The 25993-nt window shown below is 28.9% G+C and overlaps 1 protein-coding gene across 1 annotated transcript in view; it reads left to right on the forward strand.

The window, feature by feature from the left end:
• LOC128986059 (protein O-mannosyl-transferase TMTC2) overlaps nt 1-25993 on the forward strand; it is a 273500-nt gene that overhangs the window by 17513 nt on the left and 229994 nt on the right. The window lies entirely within an intron of this gene.

Consider the following 25993-nt stretch of genomic DNA (forward strand, 5'->3'; position numbering starts at 1 on the left):
GCGTTAAGAATCAGTTATGCTTTGTTAACATTTCTTCTTTTACATTTACTATAATATTGTATGATAAAGAGTGTTTGAAATTCTTTTCACCATTTCCATTTACAATTGACTCGTTAAATACCTAACTGTGTGAACCATGTTGTATTTGGTTCGTATCTTATGTATGGGAATACTGTTATATTGGAGTCAAAAAAATTATATTCTATATGAATTTTATGCTTTTAGTAATAAAAAATTTAAAACTAAGAATTAATTAAACTAATTATAAACCTACAATTTCACTTTTACTTTTGCAGATAAGAGCATAATATAAGAGCACATACAAAACGTAACAAAACTATCTGATTTGTACTAAAATTGTGATTCAATAATTTTGTCTATTACGATTATGTTACGGTACATTATAGCAATAGGCTAAATCCATATCTAATAGAACAATTGATTAATATTTAGTTCGATATGTTTGCATCAATCGCAATTTACAACTGTTTACAAGAGCTGAGTTTTACTAACTAGAGACTAAAAATGATTTTTACTCCCTAGACAGTAAAAATATATTGGACCCGCAACGCATGGATTAAAAACGACTCTTTTTGCTGTAGTATGACGAAACTACTTAGAGCATCGGAGGGCGAAATTACCTCAGACACTAATGTCTTAAACAAACATTGACTGTGAGGTTATAGGTCAAAGTAATTGACCTAGCCTTTGGAGCTCAGGGGTCAAACGATATAACCATTACAATTTCTAGCACCATCTTTGTCATCGCTGCTGTTACTATTAATGGTGATACTTAACTATATACAATTTGAAAAAGCAGAAACCGTATGCTTTTTTACGATTGGTGTAAAATGTACTTGTGAGATAAATCATGTATGTGACAAATAGAATTTGATATTATTTATCTAGAAAATACAAGATAAAACAATGCTGTATTTAATTTTTGAGGTTGTTATTTTTTCTATAAATAAATAAATGACAAACAATACAATATTACGAATTATTACTATGTTTGAGTGTTAAGGGTTAATTCTGCTATTAAATATGCCTAAATTGTATTTTATACTAATTTTTTTTTTGAACAGAATTATTCATTTTTATGACAGGCCAAAATAAGTGTATACAATTATTGTAATTTCTCAACTATTTTGACACACTAACAGATGCTGCAAGTTTAATGGTCATCAAACATTCAAGGCTTCCTTTCATTAGGCACTGGAATAATTTATGACGTTAACTAACAGCTATGCTTTGTTCACTTTAGTAATAAGGGACTTGATTGACAATGAAGAATTATTATTAATTCCTTGGAAGTCTCTTTTTAGGGTTCTTAAGGTATATTCTACCGGAACATCAAAAGTATTCAAAAATTACTGTAATTTAATTTATGAAATTAATTTTGTACTGTTTTTTTTTATTTTAACACTTGATGAAAAAAACCTATAATTACCTACATTTTTGTAAAATCCCAGAAAACATATTACATTCTATTGCATAATCATTTTATAAAAATCAATGTCGTAATAAAAAAAATTAAAATAATATTTAGTCTAAAATCACAAAAATGTGTTTCATAGGTAACATCTTGTGAAAGCAAAACATCCTGGTAATGTCCAAGTTTGGTAGTATTTTAAATAAATGAAAGGTTTTATGAAATCTCAATATCTTGAGTATTACGTTAAGAATTTTCAGTAAACTTTCTTTCAATCCGAATCAAGACTTATTTCATTGGTCACATTTTTATTTATTTTTTTTTTTTTGTAAAAGTAACCTAAATACTACTATAATTCCTAATTTCAACGAACCTCTTTTTCACTATAAAATACAATCTCTATTTCAGGAACGTTAATATTTTATTAAATATTCATTATAGATATATTAAAGTCTGCATATTTTTGCCAGATCCAGTTTTGTGATTAGAAATTTAATTAAATTAATTGTGATTATATATCTCAAAGGACTTTATTATTCTACATGATTCCATTGGTCATCTCTTGTATTATCCTCATGTTGTTTTATTGTTATTTCTTTCGGTCATGAGGATGGTTACATTGTCTTTACTGTTTGTGTGCATTTTAAATACGAAATAACTTTTCATAACCATAAAAATGTCATATTTTGGCATCATTTTAGGTTTTCAAGTCAACATAGATGAAATTAAATTGCTATCTACATCGTTGGAACCATAGATGTTAAAAACGTGTTTGACTCATAAAGCATTTTAGTGTAAGGATCTTATCAATAAGTGGTAAGAGGAGTGGAACGGTGAAAGAAAACTTTCCCCAACACATTTATACTAAGACTAAAACGTATGTAATTATATTCGAACGTTTTTTCATTTTAAAGGCAGAATACTAACATAAATTATAGTTTTAAAGGTAAAACAAGAAAAACTACCATGGTGTGCAAGATTTCTAAATAGAAGCACATCCCGCTCACCACTCTAATTGGTTTAGTTTTTAAAACGTTAACACATAATAAGAGTAAGTTTTTACAAACAAAATTTTAAGGAATAACTACGTTTATCCAGCAAAACCACTTCAGTCACCGCATTAAAAGTCGTTTTCATTTACGAAAAAATAACATGTATAATACAACTGATTAAAATAGAGTAGAGTTTTTTATTGCAATCAGAACTACAGGTATTTTACGATTTGATTGGAAAACAGCATTGAGTTTGATGTCGGGTTGTGTCTGATGGATATCCAACAAAGGGAATCATTTATCAACACTTCAAAGTGATCGATTTCTAATTACTAGTGACTTTGTGTCAGTGATCCACAACCAAATAAGAACATTGGATTACAAACTTGGATTTTTTTGTTTTTAAAGTTTGTTATATACATTTTCAAATCCAGTAAATATTAATATATTAATACATTGGAAAATTAAATTAATACTATAATTTTTATGTATTTGCTTAGTAGTTTATCTGCACGTTCTGCACACTAGATATGAAAAATCTAGTAAATTTCATTTGCTTAGATGTTATGCTGTGCACAATGAAATATATTTTGCCTCAAATTTTTTTTACCCCAATGTCAACTAACAGTTCTAATCAATACAGTTATCTGGTCTTCCAGTTAAACCCTACTGACTGTAAAGATAAGAGGTATTAAAACCCATTGGGAGCATTTAATCTTTCTTGTAGCAACAGATATATTTTTAGTTATATTACTTTAAGTATTAGCTCTTAGGTTATCTAATGTATATTGTTTTAATATATTTTCCTATAAGCTTGAGTTCCTTCAAAGAACTAATAACTAACTGAATATTGTCTAATTGGTAAGTTAATTTCTTATTCAAAACCCCTGTATTGTTATTAAGTACAACCTTAAACTTAAAGTGGTTTATAATTCGTAAACTTATATTTACCCACTTATCAATGTTTGGTTAACTTGTTACATTTTATAATTACGGCAAAATGTAAGTTTCTAGGCAAAATAGGTTTATTACCTCACCATTTAAATATCACCAAGTAATTAACAGACCTTTCCTATTATAAAATAAAAAGGTACTTGTATAGTGGAAGAAAACATGCCACCTGTAAATTAGACAACAACATTTAACAACATTTATATTAATAGATCAATGTTAAGCACATAAGGATGTTTCATTGACCTGTATAAAGCAAAAGATAAAATATTAACTTTATTAAATTGCAAGTCATTTTTAAGACTAAATGAATTATCTACACTCTTGAGGTACAAGGGACCCGAGATAAAGCAGGTGCGGGCAAGTGTTCTTCAAACTGCACACAACTGGGCTGAAGAGTACTTGTCAGGGAGAAAGGATCATTGAATAGCCTACTTGTCACGAAACACTTTAAAAATATAAACGAAGAAAACAGTTTTTTCCTCCAGAAAGTGCATATATTTTTAGTACGATTGTACATACTACACTATAAATTAATAATAATCATAATTCTGAGAAAAGATTAAAACAAAAAAAATACAATGAAGTTATAGAATTGTTGTGTTTATTTTTTTTTTTATTTTAACGTTACTTTTGTTGGCAGATCCGATTTAAATGTCTTCATTACAGTAAAACCTTAGTTATGAACATTTTTGATTTTATTCTATAATAGGTTTAGTTTGGTTAAATGATGTTTCAATACATATTTTTTATATTGGTTTGATACAATATTTTAAAGGAAAAGAAAAAAAATACAGTGATGCATATACGAACATTTAGCAAAATATAGCAATCACGACATTTTTTTAAGAGTAGTCAAAGAATCAATAGAAGTCCTGATTGTTGCACAACAATATGTGTAGATTTTAGAGTGTAATCGATATTAAAGAAATCTCTCAACTTATGTTCCTTTTTCTATGACCAGAGTCGAAAAGGCTGAACTACATATAGCATAATCTCTTACTCTTCTTTGGAATTTGTTTAGTTGAATTAATTAAATTGAGTATTTTTTTACAATTGGAAATGGCCATAACCACATTGGGTAATCAAACTTTCAATGAGATTATCAAGTCACATATCTATAATGGTTAGCAATACCAGAAATGTCATGCAACTTTTCGTTTTATGATTATGTTTATACAAATCTTGCGATACAAAAGGCTAAAAACTTATACTATATTTGAAAAGACGAACTTATGTCACACAAATTGACTTGGTTGGGTGTGTTTAAAACCAAACAAAGCCGTTATTGATTTTTTTCTGGTTATTAGGGTTTTCGTTCCAGTCGAACTACATTAAACAACAATATTTTACCCAAAACATCAATGCATTATTTTACCTAGTATTTTAAACCTAATAATATTTTTTTGGCTCGATAATAAGCATCTGTTGTGATAACTAGGCTTTAGAAATACATATAAACCTGTGTGTAGTAATATAGTTGCTTAGGTTTTTGTTACTTTGGTTTTTCTCCAAATGAGTGGGTCAAATATCCATGTAAAGGTCCAATTCAAGGAGGGAAGTAAGGGACCTCAATGACGGTCTAAATGAGCCCCGAAACCCATTCAATAACCTCCACATGTAAAAGACAGCCAGTCCACATTACCAATAAAAGCCTTTTGATGTTAAATGTATTTATCAAGTAGGTATAGCTTAACGTATAGATAGTTGGTATTGAACATGGGTTGTAAGGAAAATTAAAACTACAAAATTATTAGTTGTTGATCAAATATGTTACTTTATTCATTAACAACACGAATTAAAAACTCAACTTAAAACTGTGTTACTTTTAGAAGGAATTTTCATTATCACCTCGATGTCATATTAAAATTTTTCTGAATATTACTTATCCATTAAAACCTTTTTTAACAATGTTTGTTACTCCACGCTAAATCACCATTGATAAGTACTATTCCTTGACGATATTTATTATATCCAGTCAATTTTAAACAATGTCTCGTAATTCATGCTTGTTCACAAACAAAGGGTTTGTAGCTATCACTTCAAGTAAAGGCTCGTAAAAGTTTATGATGGATACATTTGCTTAAAACATATTTGTGCAGATCTTAACAACGAAGAAATGGGTAATGGCTTATTTTTATAAGATAAGTGTGTATGATTTTTTAGATCCATAAATATGTTCTGTTTTTTTTTTTACCTTTAAAAATGTTTTCGTTCAAATTATTATTTTTTGGAGTATATTACTGTATATTATTTTAAAACAAAACACTTAATAATATTATATAATTGTAAATTATATTATTTTAATGTAATGGAATTACGTTTCGGGTTCCCTCTCCAATAGCAAAACCTAAGTATGGATAACAACCTCCTTATTTATGTCGGTATTAAGAATTTAATAAATGTACTTGATAATGTCCATTTAGCCAAGGGTCAAATGTAATGAATTTTACATCTGCTCTTTCTCTTACAGGGATTTATATTTGCTCAGTTCTCATATTAGAGTTCCATTTATATTGTATTACGAATTATTAACATATTTTTTTACCTTAAAATTTAGAAAATCATAGAATATATGTTTAATTTATTTCAAACTTTTCGTAAATAAATACATTTTTATATTAAAAGTTTATGCAGGGCACTAATAGAATTATTGTATTTGACCCATATTCAGTTACGATTTTAAATGTAACAATTAAACAGAAACAGAGATATATAAAATAAATTTGGATACTTCCTAAACTACTTCCTCACAACTACACTAAACATTCGCCTGACTTATATGCATCCCTAATGTTAAAATTCGTCTCACTAAATAGAAAAAAACATTTCAAGAGGACTTACATGTTTTTAATATTACGAGAAGGCAGGTTATATCCCATTTATAGACATTGTTTTAGTTCTATGAGAAAATCCATACGTTTCCGACCTTTCTAAAGGTACAATTTCAGCTGTAAAATAGTCTATTGAACCACAAGGACGTACCAGATGTGGAAAGTTTCTCAATAGGGGCTGATTGTAAGAACGACCACCCTTTCATCCTGATTCGTTGTATTGGTTACTCAGAATATATTATAAGTAAAGTATACAAGATCTTTTATTTTTATCACGTTGTATTTGTGTAAGATACAGATAAATAAACAAGTTAAATAATTGTAAATTTCAAAATAGTTCTTCTTTTTTGTTTATTTACTTTTTAAAACAATATTGATCGTTATTACAGTATTCCGATTGAAATTGTAAAACGATTCAATTGTGCTAACATGGGCCACATTTTGAAAATGTATTGAATATTTTTTACCTTTATTGAACAAATGTATAGAATGCACGTTATAACCATACCCAAAGAAAGGATTTCATAACTCCAAAAACTGATTAGTAGATTGAAAATATGGTGGCCTTTTTCATTTTTGTATTCATGAGCTTGGTAAAAGTTACTGAACCATTTAAATGTTATACGACTTATTGATCTGATAGTGTGTATTAAAAAAACACTGTTTTTAATATGTTTATAAAAGTTTTAAGCTCACAACAAGAAAGAAAAAAAACATAAATATGCATCAGTAATACATATAAGTAAAATGTGGTTATTTCAAATATAAAGGATTAAGAACATATGTTTAATGCTTGATTGTATGAGTTCATAGGTCAGTCGGGACTGACATGGTACGGATCCATGGTAGCGATGTAATGGGTTAGCTTGCTAGGATAAAATCTGCCACAATATTCAATTGGTACAGTTCAATTATTATAACTTATCAATTTACTCTTAGCTTTACCAGACACGGTTTACGTAAAGACCTATGTGACGCCTATGTGGATGGACTAAATCACGGTTAAATAAGACCGCAAATTTATCATCAAACAAAACAAATTGCACATAATGATTTTTTTTCAATTATATCATTTCTAAAAGACCATTACATTAAATTCGATTAATCAGTGGTCCCTATTTAATCAGACGTTAACGTTTTAAACAAATATTGAATCTCAAATTATAGATTCAACTGTGTTGACATATTCTTTGATTTTTAAATGTTACTGTACGAAATCATATTTAATGAATAGCCCAGCTTATTCCTATTTTTTTTCAAATCATAACAAATGTTGAAAAAAATTAATATTTGTTTTATTTCTAACGGATCTTTGTCAAAACTTCTTTGGTGCAAAGTTTAAAGGTCATCAAACATTTATCGCTACATTTATCATTAGGTACTGGAATAATTTCTTCCTTGACTACCATTTTGCTATTATTAACTTAATTTTTTACACAAAGAACACTGTTTCTATTTTTAATTTTTTATTCCTGTAATAGTCGTTCTTTTATACTCAAACATGATTGATGTTTCCTTTGAAATTGCCATTCATAATTAATTTTTGTTTAGAAGTATACAAAAATAACTCTTGCGAAATGAAGAAAGGAAAGGTTTTAATATCATCATTTCAGTGTCTGACTACGGTTTCTACTATGGAAAATAGCTTGAAGAATAAAGCTATAGCCAATTTACCTATTATATAAGGATGTGCAATATTTAAAAAAATATAATATTTCATCAGTATTGTTATCATTTAAGGAAAGTAAATTTAATAACACGTACAATGCTGTTCAAGAAGTTATCATTTAAGCAAAATAAGTAATAAAACGAAAATTGTTTTTTGTACAGATAACCCCTTAAAACGCGTTTCAACTTATGTACAATTTTGCCAATGCAAAAAAGCAGCTGTTCAGTATGCGATTTCCTTATAGGCCTGCGTAAATTATTCAGAAAATCTTTTACGTCAACTTTTGTTTCAAAAGCTAAATTAATTTAGGTCATGCAGCCAGCTTGATTTCACCGGATTTGCCAATTGGATCTGATGATGAGTTGAGGGTCCAATCAAAATCGATGACCACTTACCATATTTTATAAGTATTTACCGTCTTGTGAGTTAACAATATAAGTGTAAATATGCAAGTGTTATTTGACTTACTTTTGTAATTTCAATTAATTTAATGACACGTACGATGCTGATAAAGAAGTTAAATCCGGATTTATCATACAACTTAGCTATTACGTAATTATAACATTCTTCAGTAGAGTTAAAGTAACTTTAATCTTACGGACTCTCTACGTAAGGCAAGAAACTCGAGAACAGAGAGGATGAAAGGATCTCTTTAATATTCATTACATTTCCAAAGCCAGCAAGGAGTTGGTGTGCACCAATTAGGACTTGTTGGTCCTTTGACTGCTCATTTTAAAACTAGATTTTATATTTTACTTCATCAAAACATATTCGATTCTATAATGTTTTGAGTTACGCTTAAATTTAATCCGAAATGTGTAGAAAATGGTTATCAAAATGTGTGTTAGTTTTTATTTTTAATTTAGCAATTAAAAATACTATTAAAATAATAGTATGTACTATTTTGTTAAATAGTGCTTGGTAATTGAATCATTTTAAAATATTTTAGAGATAATATCGTGATAAAACTTTCTTCGTTATCATTCCAAAAAGAGTTCTTACATTAAAATTGAGCTGCTTAGTAAAGCAAAAGATATTGTAATTTGTTTTTATTATAATAATTATGTCGCTAAAAGTATTACTGTAATCCTTTTTTTCAACTTAAATGATGTTACATAAACTAAAAAATTTAACACATTACACAAAATCCAGTCCTTAAGGAAACAAATCTATATTAGGCCTAAGGTTAACGGATAAGAGAAATTTCACTATAACTTGCCAGTACAATATTATTACGATTGATAACCAAATGTTTAACGCATAAATGGTACTAGTATATAATGACCTTTTTTTTATTTACATCATGCAACATAAAATATTATATTAAAAGAGAAAAAATCTTAAATCTTTCAATGTGTAAAATATTTGTCTCAATTTTAAATATATGCCTATGTCCAATAGATAATTTCAAATTCAAGTTTACTTAATTTTTATATTACTTTTGAGATCAACACAATCTGTCGGTGGCATTAATCAACAACGACGAAAAAAAAACTTTTGACAACTTTAACATGGGGATGGAATCTTTAGTGTTATCAATAATCAAGGCTATTACGTTTCTAAGCACTTAAGCAATAAAGTGCCCTTTTTAAAACAAAAAGCACCCTTAAGCCTCTCTGTGTGCAGTTTCAAGTTTCCCTCGCCTGTCCTATCTACCTTCGTCACTTATATCTCAAGTGTGTGAGGATATTCCTGGTACTTTAGGGTATCACTTGTACTTTACTTTCGTTTATATAACTTATTTGATCACTAGCCTGATCGTGCATCAATTAAATCAGTCATTATCACATTAGTAAGTATCTTTAAAGTATTTCTTAAGGGTTTTAAATATCTTTAAATCTATCAAGATAATTTAGTAGGTATATTTAGGCATATGAAATAGTAGACTGAATTGTTCAGTGTCTATTTATGTAATTTTTTACTAAAATCCTTAAGGATTTTATGAAAAAAGTATATTTGGTTTTTATTTGAATAAGATTATTCAAATGTAAGAAAAAGTATGACCAATCCAATCATAATACGATATCCCCCCAAATACTTTACTATAAAAAGCTTGTATTTCAGAAAATGTATTAGAAGAAATCATGGATATTTTATTAATCATTTAATTCACAAAGCCTCTCAAACTCTTGGTTTGCACCAAGTAGGAGTCGCTTAATAACCTGACTAGTGTTTTAAAAAAGTGTTTAACTAAGTTTTTGTAAATAACTTGATGACTGCTTCATACTTGTAACGTAAACACGTGAAATATATAAAATAAATGTATTGAATTAGGTCATCATCTTCTTTCCAAGAGATGCAAAGTAAAATATTTGAGAAAAATGTTAAAATAGTATTACTGACTATAAAGTAAATTATTCAATTTTCGTATTTCAATGGTGATATATAAAATGTGAAATTAAATCAAAACCAAACCAAAATCTATGCACCATAAAAGTACACAATTAAATGCAGGTTCAAAGCATGATAATCTTGCTTATCGTATTTTTCATATAATACCGAAAGAAACTACAGTAAGAAATTAACTCAATTAGCACAATAGAATATCCATTCTAAGATCACATGTTTGATGATATTCTATGAAGTAATACAAAATATATATTTTAGTATAAAAAGGAAACATATTTTGGCCAAGTAAAAAACTCAATATTTGGACTGGGTTCATGCCTCAAGCTCAATCCTCATAAATTATATACGTTAACCTCTAGACACTTTTTTATTTATTTCAAGTTTACAGTTGGACTTGTTTATTGATTCGCATGAACACACATAAATCATTTTCTGATATTTTTGTCGAAAATTTTACCGAGGAAAATGTAAAACGGCTAATTATAAATTTTAACAAAGATCTGTAATTATAAAATGTTTAAAACAAATATTTCCTGCAGTTAAATCAAAGGTGTTTAGCTAACATTACAAGTTGATGTATTAGGCCCATAATATATTCTTGGTCAAAGGTTAGGTGTGATGATGATCTAGCTTGTAGTTAGAGAGGCTAATCTCGTAGCATATATCTACACCTTGAGACATAAATAAGTAAATGTTTCTTGACGTTTGCTTGGATTTAATAAATGTTAATACCATGTTTATTATTCGTTACATAAGAATGTTATGTTTACAGATTTAAACCCAAATGTTTTATTTTGATAGGATTTAGTAAAAACTTTAGTTAGAACTCACTCTATTACAGAAACATACTTAATGCCACACACATATATTTTTTAATTTAACTTTGTTCCTTCATGGCAATTTGGTAAATACGTAATGAAGGATGTTTGAATAATATTTTCCACATATAGTATGATGAAGTATATCTGGTAGAGCGTAGTAGTAAATTAATATAAACAATTTTTAGGTCTTTAAGGAAACTTTTTGATTCGCTATTAACGAGAATCGACAGTAATGTAGATGCAAATAGTGTAAAGGAGCTGATGGCAATGAACAATTCTTATTTAGATTTACATCGGAATTAATTAACGGGTAACTATGAATCCAGATAAAAATCATCCCAAAATGTATTACCTATAGAAATCACTCTTATGGAATAAATTTACTATTTAATCTTTAACGTTAAAGGTGCCACATAGTTATGTGATAGGTTATACTCGTACCTATACAATTTTACATCACGTACAGGCTGTGTTATGTATTAAGCAATATTATCCTTTTTTGATTTAAACAATGGAAAAACTGACAAATGGAAAACAGGTGGAAGTTAGTGTTGAAAGGAGCATTCAAAGAGTTGTGAACAACCCCTAATTGGAGGCAACAATCCCGGGCTTGTTAAGTCGATATAACAATTTCATGCTCCATGCTATATCAACGTGATATGCATTTTTATACCAGTATTTTGAAAAGTGCTATTACTTATACAAACTATCCAGAGTGATGGACCGTTGGATAAATGTACGAAGTATTGATTTTAGGGACAACATATTGTTTTACGCATTATAATCCATCCTAAAAAATCTCTTTTACATTTAACTAATGAACATTTAATTTAAATAACTTAAAAATATGGTCTCTTAATTAATGTATTGATTTGTTTAGCAATTGATGCAATACATTATTTATTTTGTTGTCAAATTTCAGTATGATTCTTGAAATTTTAATGCGATTAAAGTTTAAATAGTGCTAACAATAGCAATACTAGTAAATAATTTCTGGAATCTTGTTATTTTTATAACACTAGAGGTTTTCTCAAGTATTTATTTGACATTCTAAAAAAAAAATTGTTTCTAGTATGAGGCTATTTTATAAGCTTAAATCTGCTAAAGCTCCGTGCGGTGTTTTAAAGTTTTAAAATGGCAATGACATATTTTGCACTCATAATGCACAAATAGCTATTTTAACCTGTTTTTTACATCTAGCTAGGTGTCTCCTAGTGATTCACTTGTTTAAAGGGCTAGTTATGAAAATGCAGTATTTATGAAAATGCAGTATAGCAATTTATGATTGTTGGCTACAATAAAACTTGAGTTATGCTAAGAAATATAATTTACCGGTTTATCAGCTATTCAATAATGTGGGCGTGGGCAATACATTAAATTAATGATAAATATAGTTTACCTAAATTAAGTACAAAGAAGGCTTAAAGTATCTTAGCCACTTTTTTACAACGTATGATTTGTCTGTTTTATTTTAAAGAGTTCTACGACACTCAACAATTATTCGCTTATCAAAAGACATTACAAAAGAATTTAACATTAAATTACTATTATTAAAGTGAGCCTAAACAAACTTTTTTCTTTTAATCGTTCATTACCTTGCATTTAATAGTGTTTTATATGGTAAATTAAAATAATTTAGTAGCTTTAATAGTAGTTATTATTAACAAATCCAATGTGTCAGGCTTAGTTTTAAAGACATCTAGAATTCTCAGTAGACCAAGTTTGGTTGTATATTTAGTGAACCTAAAACTTTACCCATGAACTGTTTGAGTTTCAAAAACTTTACTGAGTTTAGCTTTCACGGCAGACTTCCTTTCAATTCTACTTAGCTTTGTTTAAAATGTTTAACCCCGATTTGTTAAAAAGAAACTGCAGTTTTAAAATGTTAGATACATTTTAAATTACAAAACTAATAAATATTTTCACTCGATAATGAGTGCGCCATATTTGATGTATCATTTTTGTTGTATTCCTTAGTGCCTGGGGAATTTGTTTATGTAAGGAAATTTATAATCCATCCAACCGTTATTTAGTAATTTGATTTTTAAAATTCAAAAACATTTCCTTTACTTTAGCAATGGAGGAAAATGCCTTCATTAAACTGCGAGATACAATAACATGTGTTAATTTTAAACCAGGACGTTTTTGAGCGATGCGAACGAGCTCATCTTGAAAATAAAAGAACATTTAACATAAAACCACATTAGGACAGGACTACGTCTGTCGGGCCAGCTAGTCTAATAATAAATAGGAGACTTGGGAAAGAGTACCAGTTTTTAAAACTAATTAAGTTTTTAATTGTACATAGTAGTATTAAATCAAGGTAAATTAAATGGGTACTTTCCTGTTAAAGGGAACATTCATTATTATCGATGATTTTTCTCTCGATATATCGATCTTTTTGTTTACCGATCTATTACATATTGACAACTGATATTGTTTAGGCTAAAATAATCTATTATATGGATTAAGAAATGAAACTGTTCTAAGCTAACCTAACATAACCGACCAAACTTGTACTATTTAAAAAATTCTTTTGATTACAGAAAAGGCAAGTTAAACACGGAATTTTTAAATGTTACACAGCAAGTTTGGTTAGTTATGTTAGGTTTTTTTAACAGTTTCATTTTATTATTGTTTGTTGATACTGAACAATATTCATCGTAGTTGTCAGCTGATATGTTTCAATTTGTTAATATCGATATATCGAGAAAAAAATAATCGATAATAATTAATGTTCCCTTTAACAGGAAAGTACCATTAAAGGTATATTATATACGATAACGATACGTTCTTGGAAGTCCCAACTTGTTTGTATTCAAGTTAAAACATCCTTAGAGCTTCCTGAAACTCGTTTTATATTTTTGTTCATATCAGGTTACATTTCCATAAAAAAAAAAAAACTTTGTTGGGCTTTCTGAAAACAGAAACGAAATAATATTGTTATTTTGTTAAAAATGTGTTTATAATAATTTAGATCAATCATAGAGAATCACTTAGGTATACCCTAACATAGATTAAAACTTTTAGTATTAGTACATTTAAATTAGTAAGTTACCTAAGTAATGATTTAGCATTATTCTCATCGAAGATTTACTATCGGTAATAGTGTGTCTGTGATAAAGAAGGTTGTCCAACTGATTAATTTTCTCAATTGACAAACTAATTATATAATTATGTCCTACCTTACATAAAACTAAATGCGATGTACCGAAGTCTAAAAAGATTTTTACTTGGTGATATTTGAAACATATTGTAAAGTAAAGGTATACTGTTTTGGCAAATATATTGAGCTAAGACAAATTTTAGATGGACTTGATCCTATGGTTGAGTATTTATGGGCACAAATATAATAGTTTTCTTATTACATTGTGTTATATATGCTTCACCCATAAATGGGTATGAAGCAAAAAAAGTTTCATAAAATTTTTTTATTTTGTTTGAATAAAACTTACAAAAATAGATAACTAGTTTTTTTATTAATTGGTTGTGTTATAGTTCTTATTTTACATGTCTTAAGACAAGTAACTTTTATAAAGATTAATAAAATACCCTTTTAAATATGTAAGAACAAAATATGTATTCAATTATTTAGTTTAAAGTAAACGAAATGAGTGTACTCTTGCGTAAATAGTATACTAAATACTAAAGCATAAATGTATAAATTATTGATGTTTTCCCTTTCACATTATTTTTAGTGCCTGGAGAACCGGCAATGGTTCCAACACTTAAACCACACTGACTGTGGAGATAAGGGACATTGACACCCACTAGGACCATTTAACCTTCCTATAGGAAACCTTTTCCTATCCAAACTGTCAGATATTAGGATACCTTTTAACTTACTGTATCCAATTTATTTTTTATTTCTTCGATAACCTGTATCATCACTAGCACTCCTTCGATATCAAATTATATTTCGTGTTTGATTATTTTTAACTATTTTAATTTATTTGTAAGTTATGGTAACTTAACTGTGATAGGGTAATTTAAATAGTTAAAAATATTTACAATTAGGATTTCTGATTCGATAATAAATAATTTAAATTATAAATTTTAATAGTTTACCGAGAATATTAGCAACAGACTAATACATTTACATAGGTAATACATTTTTGGAATCAAAATTATTTTGTAGTGTCAATAAAAGACATTTTTAACAGCCATTTTTAATTTCTATAAATCCACATAAGCAACATTTTTGACCTTTTTTGAGGCGTCTAAAGGCAAGACACGATAAATGTATGAATATTTTTTACTAAATTTGAAGTTTGGTGTGATTGAAACATTATGAAGAAACCCAATCCCCTTAAAAAAATAAAACCATGGATAAAAAACACTCCCTAGAAGATTACTCATCCTTATGGAACAGCTGATGAAAATTTTATTGCTATTTCTGTCTGGTGCACTGTAGAGGTTGTGTTTTGTTTACAATTTGTTTCTTGTTATTTCAGTCATATAAAGCCTCGTTTATCCAAATAACATGATCTAATCGTAAACAACTTATCTCCTAGTTATGTAACATACAATAAAGCATAACTTATGAAAATAACCCTAAAATAATAGAAACACGATTTGTATACACTAGCAAAAAGTGTAGACCTACACGAACTAGAAACGAAAAGCGAGCTTCAAAATGTGTACAAAATGGGATGAGAAGTCTACCGTGTTGGTTAGTCTATTATAAAACTTTGAAACGGATGGTGTATTTCCATTTTAGGTCGTAAAAAATTGTATTATTTATTAGAGCGTGACTAGTATTAAGTTACATTTCATTAACTATTGTATGTAATTTTTAACTATTGCCTTTGTTATTTGTAACTATTTAAAGCGTCAGTTGTACGTTTCTTCATTGTTTGAGGTCAGAGACTTAGGTTTTTGTATTAAATACATAATAATTAAATAGTTGTGTAATAAAACCGATATTATTTTCACTACATTAAACTAACATTCTCTTCACTTAAAACAAAATATTTGAATTACATTGTATACAATTTACACCAAAGATAACAGAATGATGTATTCGAAACATCCCGTTTATCAGGTTGCATGTCTGACAGTGGTTAGTAGAGGTTCAAAACACCGCCACTGTAAACTGTTTCATCACGATACACAAGTCTTTCAAAACTATCAAAAATTCTGAGGATCGTATAAACCTCATAAGTTGCTAAAAATATGTTCAGGGTGGTTGAAAAATAGAAAAATGATTAGAAGATTGCTTAGTAATATTTTTTATCATAAGATCACAAAAGAAGATTTTAAACTGTGCCATTTACATATTAAATTGATAAATACCTATATTTGGAAATTATGAAAATTTGTTTAGTGCTATTGGTCCTAATATAGAAGGACAAGGATTATAATATTAACACTAATTAACGATGTAAAAGTTACGTTTGATTTTACTAACGTTTAATTATGCATTCAGCACTATCTAGCGATTATTCTATTTTAAAATACCATGAATCTTAAAGAGAAAATCACACTCATTGAGCAGGTGAAAATGTCCTTTTCTTCCCAAAACGCGATCACAGACAAATTGATTTATAGCTGAAGTTAGGTTCTATTGTTCAGTATTATTATCGAAAAAGAACAAAGGAACAATGAAAAATACTCCCCTGTCTATATTTCAACTCACCTTTCAATAAATTATTATTTTGCTTTTATCTCTTAGTAATAAGATTTACAATAACCAAGGCAATTTTTACTGTTAGATTTTTCGGAATATGAATAAATAAAGCCTTTTTTATTAATGCGTTAAAAAATGTATTTAAAGTGGAACATTTGTTTAAATATATATTCATACACTTAGTATACATGGGATGTATTTAACATACTTTTACATCCACGACCGTAAAATATTTATTTTAATAGCAAAATTGCATAGGTTAGTTGAATTTTGAATAATTTTAGGCTCATGAAACACGGGCTCACATTTCCTTTTAATTCAATGACAATAGCCTTGTTTTACGACTTTGTAAGAACCAATATGTAATAAAATAGAACTGTTACATTTATGATAACTTCATTAAAATGGCAGCCTAACCACAAATTTGCATAATGGTCCCGAATGTATCTAGTTTGGAATCTAATAAGCAATCTTAACATTTAAATGCAATCACTATTCTGTTATTCGGTCGTAGCCTTTCTGCTTTGATTTGACTAATATATTATTTATCATTTAATAATAGTCTTGGTTTTCATGATACTTGGTTCAAAATTGGAACTATCTACCATTAAACTAATCCAAAGATGTTAATCCTTGAGTTTATTTAATAAGTACATATGCATAGTAAACCTTACTACTTTAATCTTGATTTATTTCAAAGGCACCGAAACTTTTTTTAAACCCTTCTATGACACAAACGTCGACGTATTTATTAATTATATTTTTTAATAAATATTTCATTTACCGTAACGAAATTTTTATGGTCATCGAATATTTTATGTAAAAAAGGTGGTAAGAATGAGAGATTGAATAGTTTAAATTTCGTGAAAGGATAGTCTTAGATGACAACAACCAACAAATTCACGTTCAAAATATAGAGATACTGATATAATTCATTAGTTTAGTTTTTACCAAGGACAACAGATCTATTACAAAGGATTTTCTTACTCTCACACTTGTTTTACTTGTATCAAGCTCTGATTTGACAGCCAGGAATGCCAAATTAAACTCTTTTCTGCACCTGATTGCAATTTAATACATATTTCATGAACAATAATTTACAAATGGTAAAAAGTTTATATTTAAATCTTGAGTTGACCACTTAGTACGATCAAATTTATTTATGAGCAATGAAAACCATTCGTACTTTTTTATGGAGTTTTGTGGTAATGGAATGAAAAGGCCGATGTTCAAATGTGCTAGAAAGGTCATTTCTAGGTTTTTTTTTTTAAACAATTGTTAACATAAAAACTCTTTGATATTCAAGAGACCCAAGATTCGAGTTTTTTTCATTTCACACACATTATCTTTATTGATCATTGAGACATTTTAGTATGATCGTAAACCTTGAATATAATTATACTAATTTTTTAACAATGTGAAAATATTAGTTTGACCTATGATATCCAAATATTATATTTATCAACAAAGAAATCAAAACTCTAAAGAAAACTTAAAGTGTTAAAAACTGCACAACCATACAAAAAGCCAAATACCACTCACTCATCAGCATCACTAAATAAAAAAAAATAAATAAATAAAAAAAAAAACTATAGGCCATAACAACTCAGGAATTGGAATGGAGGTCCCAATTAAGCTCTTGGAGTGCAATAAGACGTTGTTTTTTTTTTTCAAGAAATGCCATCAAGGCTCTGCCCAAGGGGCCTTTAAAAGTTATCGTTGAAAAACGTAACAATGCTTTATTAAAGAATATAGATAAAATTAATCAACACTTTCATATAATAATGTTTTCAGCTTATTATTATTACTGTACTTTTTATGGTCATTAAAGTATGTTTGACCACAAGTCTTATTATATTACGTAACATAATCTAACAACACACTCTCAATTTTCATACTGCCTATATTAAATAAATACAAGTTAAATTCTCTTCTGATAAAAGGACAAAAAGCTATTTTTTTAAACAATGTAGGTAATTAATCAAACTGATTGCGTGAATATTATTTTATGAGACTTTAACTAACCGACAATGAAGAACGTTACGGTGAAGGAACTACACAAAGGGGAAGTGTCGGCAAGTCTCGACTGAAGACAGGATTGATTATGGATCTCTTTGTTCTATTGTTGTCGGTTTTGTATCACATCACACAATAGATGAGATGGATCTAAAAAAACCTTTTGAGAAAACTTTCTTTGATTACATCCAAAAACATTTTTTTATTACAAACCTGGTGTGTTTTTGTTCTTAAGTTAGAAAGGTGGTAGTTTTTTATAGTAACTCGTAAAAATTTAACTGGCTAAGTTTTTAGTGGAATAAAACTCAATTTATGCATTAAATAAACAACCTATTATATGAAACAGAAAACGATCATTACAGTACAGAGATGATTTTTTTTTAAACCAGCACATTAAATCTAAATCAATATTAAGTTCCCCACAATCAATTTCACATAGGTTATTTGGTTAGTGGAAACAATTCGAAAGAGGAAATTTCTACTGCACCATAGACCAAAAAGGTTGATCGTATTCCAGCTTTAATACTTAAGAAGATAAAACAGGATAAATCATTGATTACTAAAGTTAGTATAGAATAATGTATATCCGAAGGAAATTATCCGTCTTAACCATTATTTATTTTCTTTAAGCTTTTAACATCAAAGTCTATCTCATTAGATATCAACAAGTGTATAAAACTCAATCCATAAATAAAAAAATAAGAATAGTAAATATTTTTTCACGTTACAGCATGTTTAAACATCTACAGCTACTTATTTAATCCCTCTATACAAAGCATAAATTGAGACACCTTTCCCTTAAAACTTTGTATATTTTTATTTATTTTGCATTTATTTGACATTAAATATTTAACAGTTCCAAAAAAGGACTAAATTTTATCAAAATGTAAGTGTCTGAAATAAAAAGACTGACGATTTGCTAAAGTTGTAAACATAATAGGCCTAATATAAATTAACAAAAGATTTTGATGGTTGTACGCATTACCATATACTAAATTGTAAATGTAAACTGTTATTCCGTTGAATATGGGTCACAAACAATAAAAAAAACTATTATCCTTAAGGTTTTTAAAAGACAATTTAACACATTTAGAGCCCCACATGAAATCTTAAGCATAACAAGATTTAATATGTGACTTATATTAGTTGTACACCTATATTGTGTGAAGAGATATCAAGCAAACAATAGAACAATGGGAATTGTGATCAATCCAGTCTTCAACCAAGCCTAGTTGACGCCTCTTTCTTACGTTTCCGTTGTATACGCAAGTTTCTTTACAAAATTTACCTTCTACCGTTTTGTAAACTAGACGTAAACGTCTTAAAAGTCTAGTTGTTTGAATTGGAAAGATTCACTTAACAGCATTGTTTACTTACTTAACAGCATTGGGGTTTACCAATGACTATTAGATAATGGTCAAAACGGGTAACGGACCAACGAGGTCCAAGGATCGAGTAAAAAAGAAGTAAAATTTCAATGCTTCGAACTGCAACTAATCACATGTGCAGGCCAATTTATTGTTAACGAGTGGTGCAATTAGTGTTTGGTACAATGATTCGTTGCATCACTGTCAGTGGCAATGAGAGGTTATAAACGAAAACATAACCTCTCATAGAAGTAATGAGTAGTGATTTTGTGTAATTAAAACACTGTTCAGGTAAAGTAGAGTACGCAACTCGCTTAAATAGTCTTATATAATTTACATCGGTTAACTTACAAGTACGTAAAGACCTTGATGTACAGTATCATGGCTGACGTACGAGTGCGTGAGCCTTGACATTTACAAATTTGGTTTAAAAAATGACACAATTACATTGACAGAGACATATATTTTTTAAGTAGGACTCAAGAATATCGTAAAGCCAAACGAAGTTATAAAGTATAATGTCAAAAACTCTGTATTTGTATTAAGTCAGATGCTTACTTAAAAAGTGTAAAAAACATATATTGAAGTATGTGAGTTAAAATGCAATGCTATTCTCGCTCCAACAATCAGAATGTCGGTCATGCAATCGAAAGGGGGAAATTGAAGAGGCCACACACACTGGTCAACCACACTGCACGCCAAATTGAATTGTGATGTTTCTGGATTTCCCCTCGTCCTCATTAAATTCAAATTACTCTGTCAACAATGGAATCGTTATTTTAGAGTGCTTAGATATGTCCAATTATAAAAATGACACTGCGGATATACGGTAATTAATTCAATATGTTAAGCGTTTACAATTTATTGTGATATTAATAGTAACAATGCATTGTGTATTTTATGTAGTTCTTATTTAATGAAATTAAGTTTTTAAACACATAAATTACATGTATTTTTCATGTTCTTTAACTGAATAAATTTTTCAATTTTTTTTTTAAATAAGATATATTTTAGATAAATGGTAAAGCTATATGTTTCTAATGTTAACATTTCAAGAGAGTTAAAGTTAGTTAGAGTTTCAAACTATGACAAAATTGTGATTTCTATAAAAAAGTAATATGACATATTCGTAACATATCTAGTATACAAGGCAAACAACAAAAAGTATAAATGGATATATTATAACATCTTTGAACATGTTCCAGAGTATTTTCATTCTGAAAAATCTTTGTTTAGAGTTTTAGGTTGAAACGTTTAAGCACCGAATATTAAATGGCGTTTTGTCCGACAAAGTGGCTTTTAGTCCAAAACAAACAGTAATGGCCACTTAATAGAATTCATCGCTCGTTAAAACTGGGTGGTGAGAGAAATAGCGAGGGTAAAAAATGTTTACAGGGATTACTAACTTCTCTCTAAATTTCTGAAACAACAACTCCAAGCTTTACAATTAGGTTGAACCAAATTGTCTTTAAATCACTATGTTACTTAGCTAATTGAATAAATATTGCTGCATATCCTAAACTCTTTCGATCGCTATAACGATATACTCTACATAACGACATGTTAAAGTAATGGGTTTCTGAGGGTCTTCGCTTTCTTCTCTGGATGCCCGGATTTAAATCCCAGCAATCTTAAAAAGAGATTTTTTAATTTAATACCGCCAACCCATTTGTGCAGAGATAACTTTTTTTTTATACAAAACCGAAATAAAAAGTTTTTTAGGATATGGGTACCATTCCTTTATTAAAGGACTTCATTTATTAAAATGCAAGCAAATTTTTACTTTTTTATGACTTACTAAATCAATGAAATTTACTCACTTATTCTTGTGACTGACCCCGGAATTAAATGTGGTTATGTAAAAAAGGAAAGAGTAATGCGACATCAGAATTTTTTTTTCCTACTCACACATTCCCTGGGAGGATAGGCTTTAGCTAAGACATTTTCCACACATTCCCATTGATCATCTCTAGATAATAGTGACACTACCACGTAGCTGCAGGACATCTGCGATCGTCAAGATTTGAACCTACAACCTCGGGAATCGAAGTCCGTCGAACTATACTACTATAGTTCGATGTGGGAGTCCCACTATTTTCCACTAGACTAGCTCGCTCTTAACGATAGCATACTAAATTTAAAACAGTGACTAATCTACCACTCTTGGTACTATTACAAATTCATTGTTACAATGTTATCTAGTAAAGTTATTTTTATTTTAATATGTAAGTTGAGTACCGTAACACAAGTATTTATCCTACAATATACCAAAAACGAGGTGTTTTGTTAAATAAAGTATTTAAATCATAAACAAAAATTACCTTACACATTCTTATATTTTTGTTAGGATTTATAAAACACGTAAATCATTTTATTTTGATTATGTAAATTAAAAATACAAATGTTTCGTTTTAAATTTTACTGTAAACACATTAAAAGTGATGTTAAGTATTTATTGCAACGGAGGGATTAGGTTTCATGGCAAAGAAGCCTAGCAACGACACCCTCAGTTAAGTGGTGTGAACAGTAATCCCCTCTTAGCACCCTTAAAAGTCATCTAAAGAAGTTAATATCATACGTGACACTATACAGGGTGAATTATAAGTCAGGACCACCCATCTAATACTTTTCTGAGTAAATATACATAAATAACCTTTTGGTAGTCTTGCAAACTTAGAAAGAAGTTTCATTTAAAGATTAAAAGTCTTTCAATGTCCCCAAAAAATTGAAGAATTTTGGGGGAAACTCTTAAAGTTAGTCTAAAAATTAGGTGAAAATTTTTACAAGCAAACCATCCTTTACATGACACCTCATTAATTGTAAAAACTAGAGTTTGCTATATGTTCTCTATCCATAGTAGCCCGTCAAATGTATTAAGAAGTATGCAATAAAAATATATGAACAAATCAATGTAATGGTAATATTGGTTTCCATTTTGTATAGAGAAGAGATAGCGAACTCTGGTTTTTACCATACTTTTAATTTTTGTTAACACTTTAAAATTAAGTGTCCCTTAAAAATGTGTGTTAAGCCCGTCAAATGTATTAAGAAGTACGCAATAAAAATATAAGATCAAATCAATGTAATGGTAATATTGGTTTCCATTTAGTATAGAGAAGAGATAGCGAACTCAGGTTTTTACCATACTTTTAGTTTTTGTAAACACTTTAAAATTAGGTGTCACTTGAAGGGGGTTTACGTTTAAAAATATTAAGTTGTTCCCGAATTCCCCCTTTATGTGGGACACTCAAAATTTCAAATTCATAAAATGAAACTTCCTGCTAACGCTGCATGACAACCCAAAGAATAACTCTGTAAAATAAACTTAGGAACAAATTAGAGGGGAGGGATATGACTTTGTACACAATAAGTTTAATGTAAGAGTAGACGTCATTAAACATTTGACAGGCTACCATTTATGATAGAACTCTAATTTCCACATTCTTTAAGTTTGTATAAACACTTCTAAATGAGGTTTCACACATTTTTTGGATTGCTTCCAAAATCTCCCGTTTTTGGGGGACACTTTAAATAGTCAAAAACGTCAAATGAAACCTCCTACTAAGTTTGCACGACCACTGTATCTGTATATTTAGTTAAAAAAATATTAGGTCTTTTATTATTAGATTTTTTATTCACTCTGTATAATAAATACTTGGTGTGTTGAAAAAAGTAATCTATGTTTGGTTTACTATGAATCAAAATAATGTACTTTATAAATATAAAATGTGGTTTGCACAATCACAAGAATATGCTTCAGTCCCGTATGTTAGAAATGTATTCTTAAATCTAAAATAATTGCGATTGATTAGATTCTCGGAATATCCATGAAATACATTTAAAGTTTCTACTGATAGAAAAATGAGGATTTCCTAAAAATAATATTTCTTCACCCAATATAGCCATGAATAAAAAGAGTAAGTTATTAATTGTTCCCGTTTAACAAATAAAATAAAAACCAATAAAGCAAAATTCTCAATACTTCAATATCACAGAATTGATTTTAGAAAAGGTTTGAAATGGGTGTTCGGTATCACAAGAATGGGTCTATTAAAAGTAAAAGCAATCACCCGCTGGAATCTGAATACCGGAATATGAATAGAGTGGTTAAAAATGAAATATCTGGAAATGTCCAAACAAAGATAAAAGGACCTTATGACAAAGAGGGCTCACTTGTTATGAGGAGGTTTATTTCACATTCAAACCTTCACCAATTTTTCATCGTTCCGCGTACTCATTTCTCATATTTTTGTTTTCCAGAATTGCCCTTCCATTCACAATGCTCATATCTCTGTACTTTGTTGGAAATAAGATTACGGTGGGAAATGCAACAGTTATTGTTATGTTTATGAATATTGTTTAAAAATATTTTTTACCTGATTGTGTAAAAAAAAAAAAAAAAATTCACTGTAAGGGGTATTCATGATTTCAATAAAGTGTACATTTTAGATAAGAAAATACGAAATATTAATGATAATTTAATACATCTGTTAGAAAACTTTCCTTTAAAAAGAAGATTTATAGATATAAAAAATAGTGGCATTTAAAGATTTCTATCACATAAAGGTGCAAAAGGTAATTTTTCAATTAGATTACTTTTAACCTTTTCTTGTAACCTTTATCTCGCAGTAGTAATACTTTGGGTACTACCATATGTAGATTTTTAAAGCTTGTGCCATCTCTGCAAGTTTCTAAGCCAGTGGCATTTTTTACCAGAAGTCAACAAGAGGTCAAACTCTTTCAAGGGAAAGCGGTCCAACTCCATATTACATTTTTTGGATGTGTCAGGAATTGATCCCGTCCCTCTCGCACCAAAGTCCGAAACACTAACCTCTGGGCTAGCATCACATCCATAGTGCCTAAACAATACCATTGAATATATCAGACAAGCTTACAAAATATACATAGGGAGGGTTATATACAAAATACTATTAAAAAGTGAATCCAACACAATAGAAAATATTTATTTTAGTATAATTCAAGTTCTTGAACCTAGGATGGCAAAATACATGTTTTTATTTTTGTATTCCCGTAATAACTTTCCAGATATAAATCAATTGGTACAGCTAAACAAGTAATATATAATTCATTAACATATTAGGTGAAATTGATATTTGTTTTGGCAGGCAAAATTCAAAAAAAAATTGTACCATCTTGTAATTCTAATAACGTATTTCAAAAAACATATGCACTGCAACCATACATGAGAGAAATCGTTTGATAACATACGATTTTCCGGAAAAATACTGCATGCAAACTTTAAAATAAAATCTGTTTAACACTGTGCTCTCAGTAACAAAAACAAAAACACTTCTAACGGTCTGTTATTCCTGGTGTTGGAATAAAAGCCACTTTGGTCTTCTAATTGACTTCACATGCTAAACCAGAGTGCCTCACTGCGTTTCCAGTCAGCCCTTTAAACCGTTACTCACCAATTGTTAGACAAATTTATTCTACTATTTGGATAATAGTTTATACTTTTTTATATTTTAAATTTTGCAATGATTATATTTTGTATTAAGGCTGATTTTAAATAGATTTTTTGTAAAAAAATCTTATTTTAACGATTACACAAATTTGTTATATAAACACTTTGAAGATTTTATTGACGCGTAATAGTTTTGATTCCGCAACTAATGATAAACTAATGACTGGCTGGGTAACAGAGTGCTGCTCACCTAACAATGAAAAGGAAGCTAGTTCTATCCTGAGAAAAGTCAGCAGCTTTTTGATGGTTCAAAACCTGACCCAGCTGTTCCTGACCATCGGGCTTTACATAAACTATCCCGACTAATGAACCAGCTGATCATAGTCAGTACCAAAGCTACACTGATCATTTCAAAACATTCTACACTCATCCTACACTCATATTTGGATTATATACGCACCTAGGTTGCGTCCTCATCTCAAATTATTGATAAAGAAAATCAACA

Source organism: Macrosteles quadrilineatus, unplaced genomic scaffold (assembly GCF_028750875.1).
Source record: "Macrosteles quadrilineatus isolate MER2022 unplaced genomic scaffold, UCM_ALF_1.0 Scaffold_2__2_contigs__length_208266976, whole genome shotgun sequence".
Classification (NCBI taxonomy): domain Eukaryota; kingdom Metazoa; phylum Arthropoda; class Insecta; order Hemiptera; family Cicadellidae; genus Macrosteles; species Macrosteles quadrilineatus.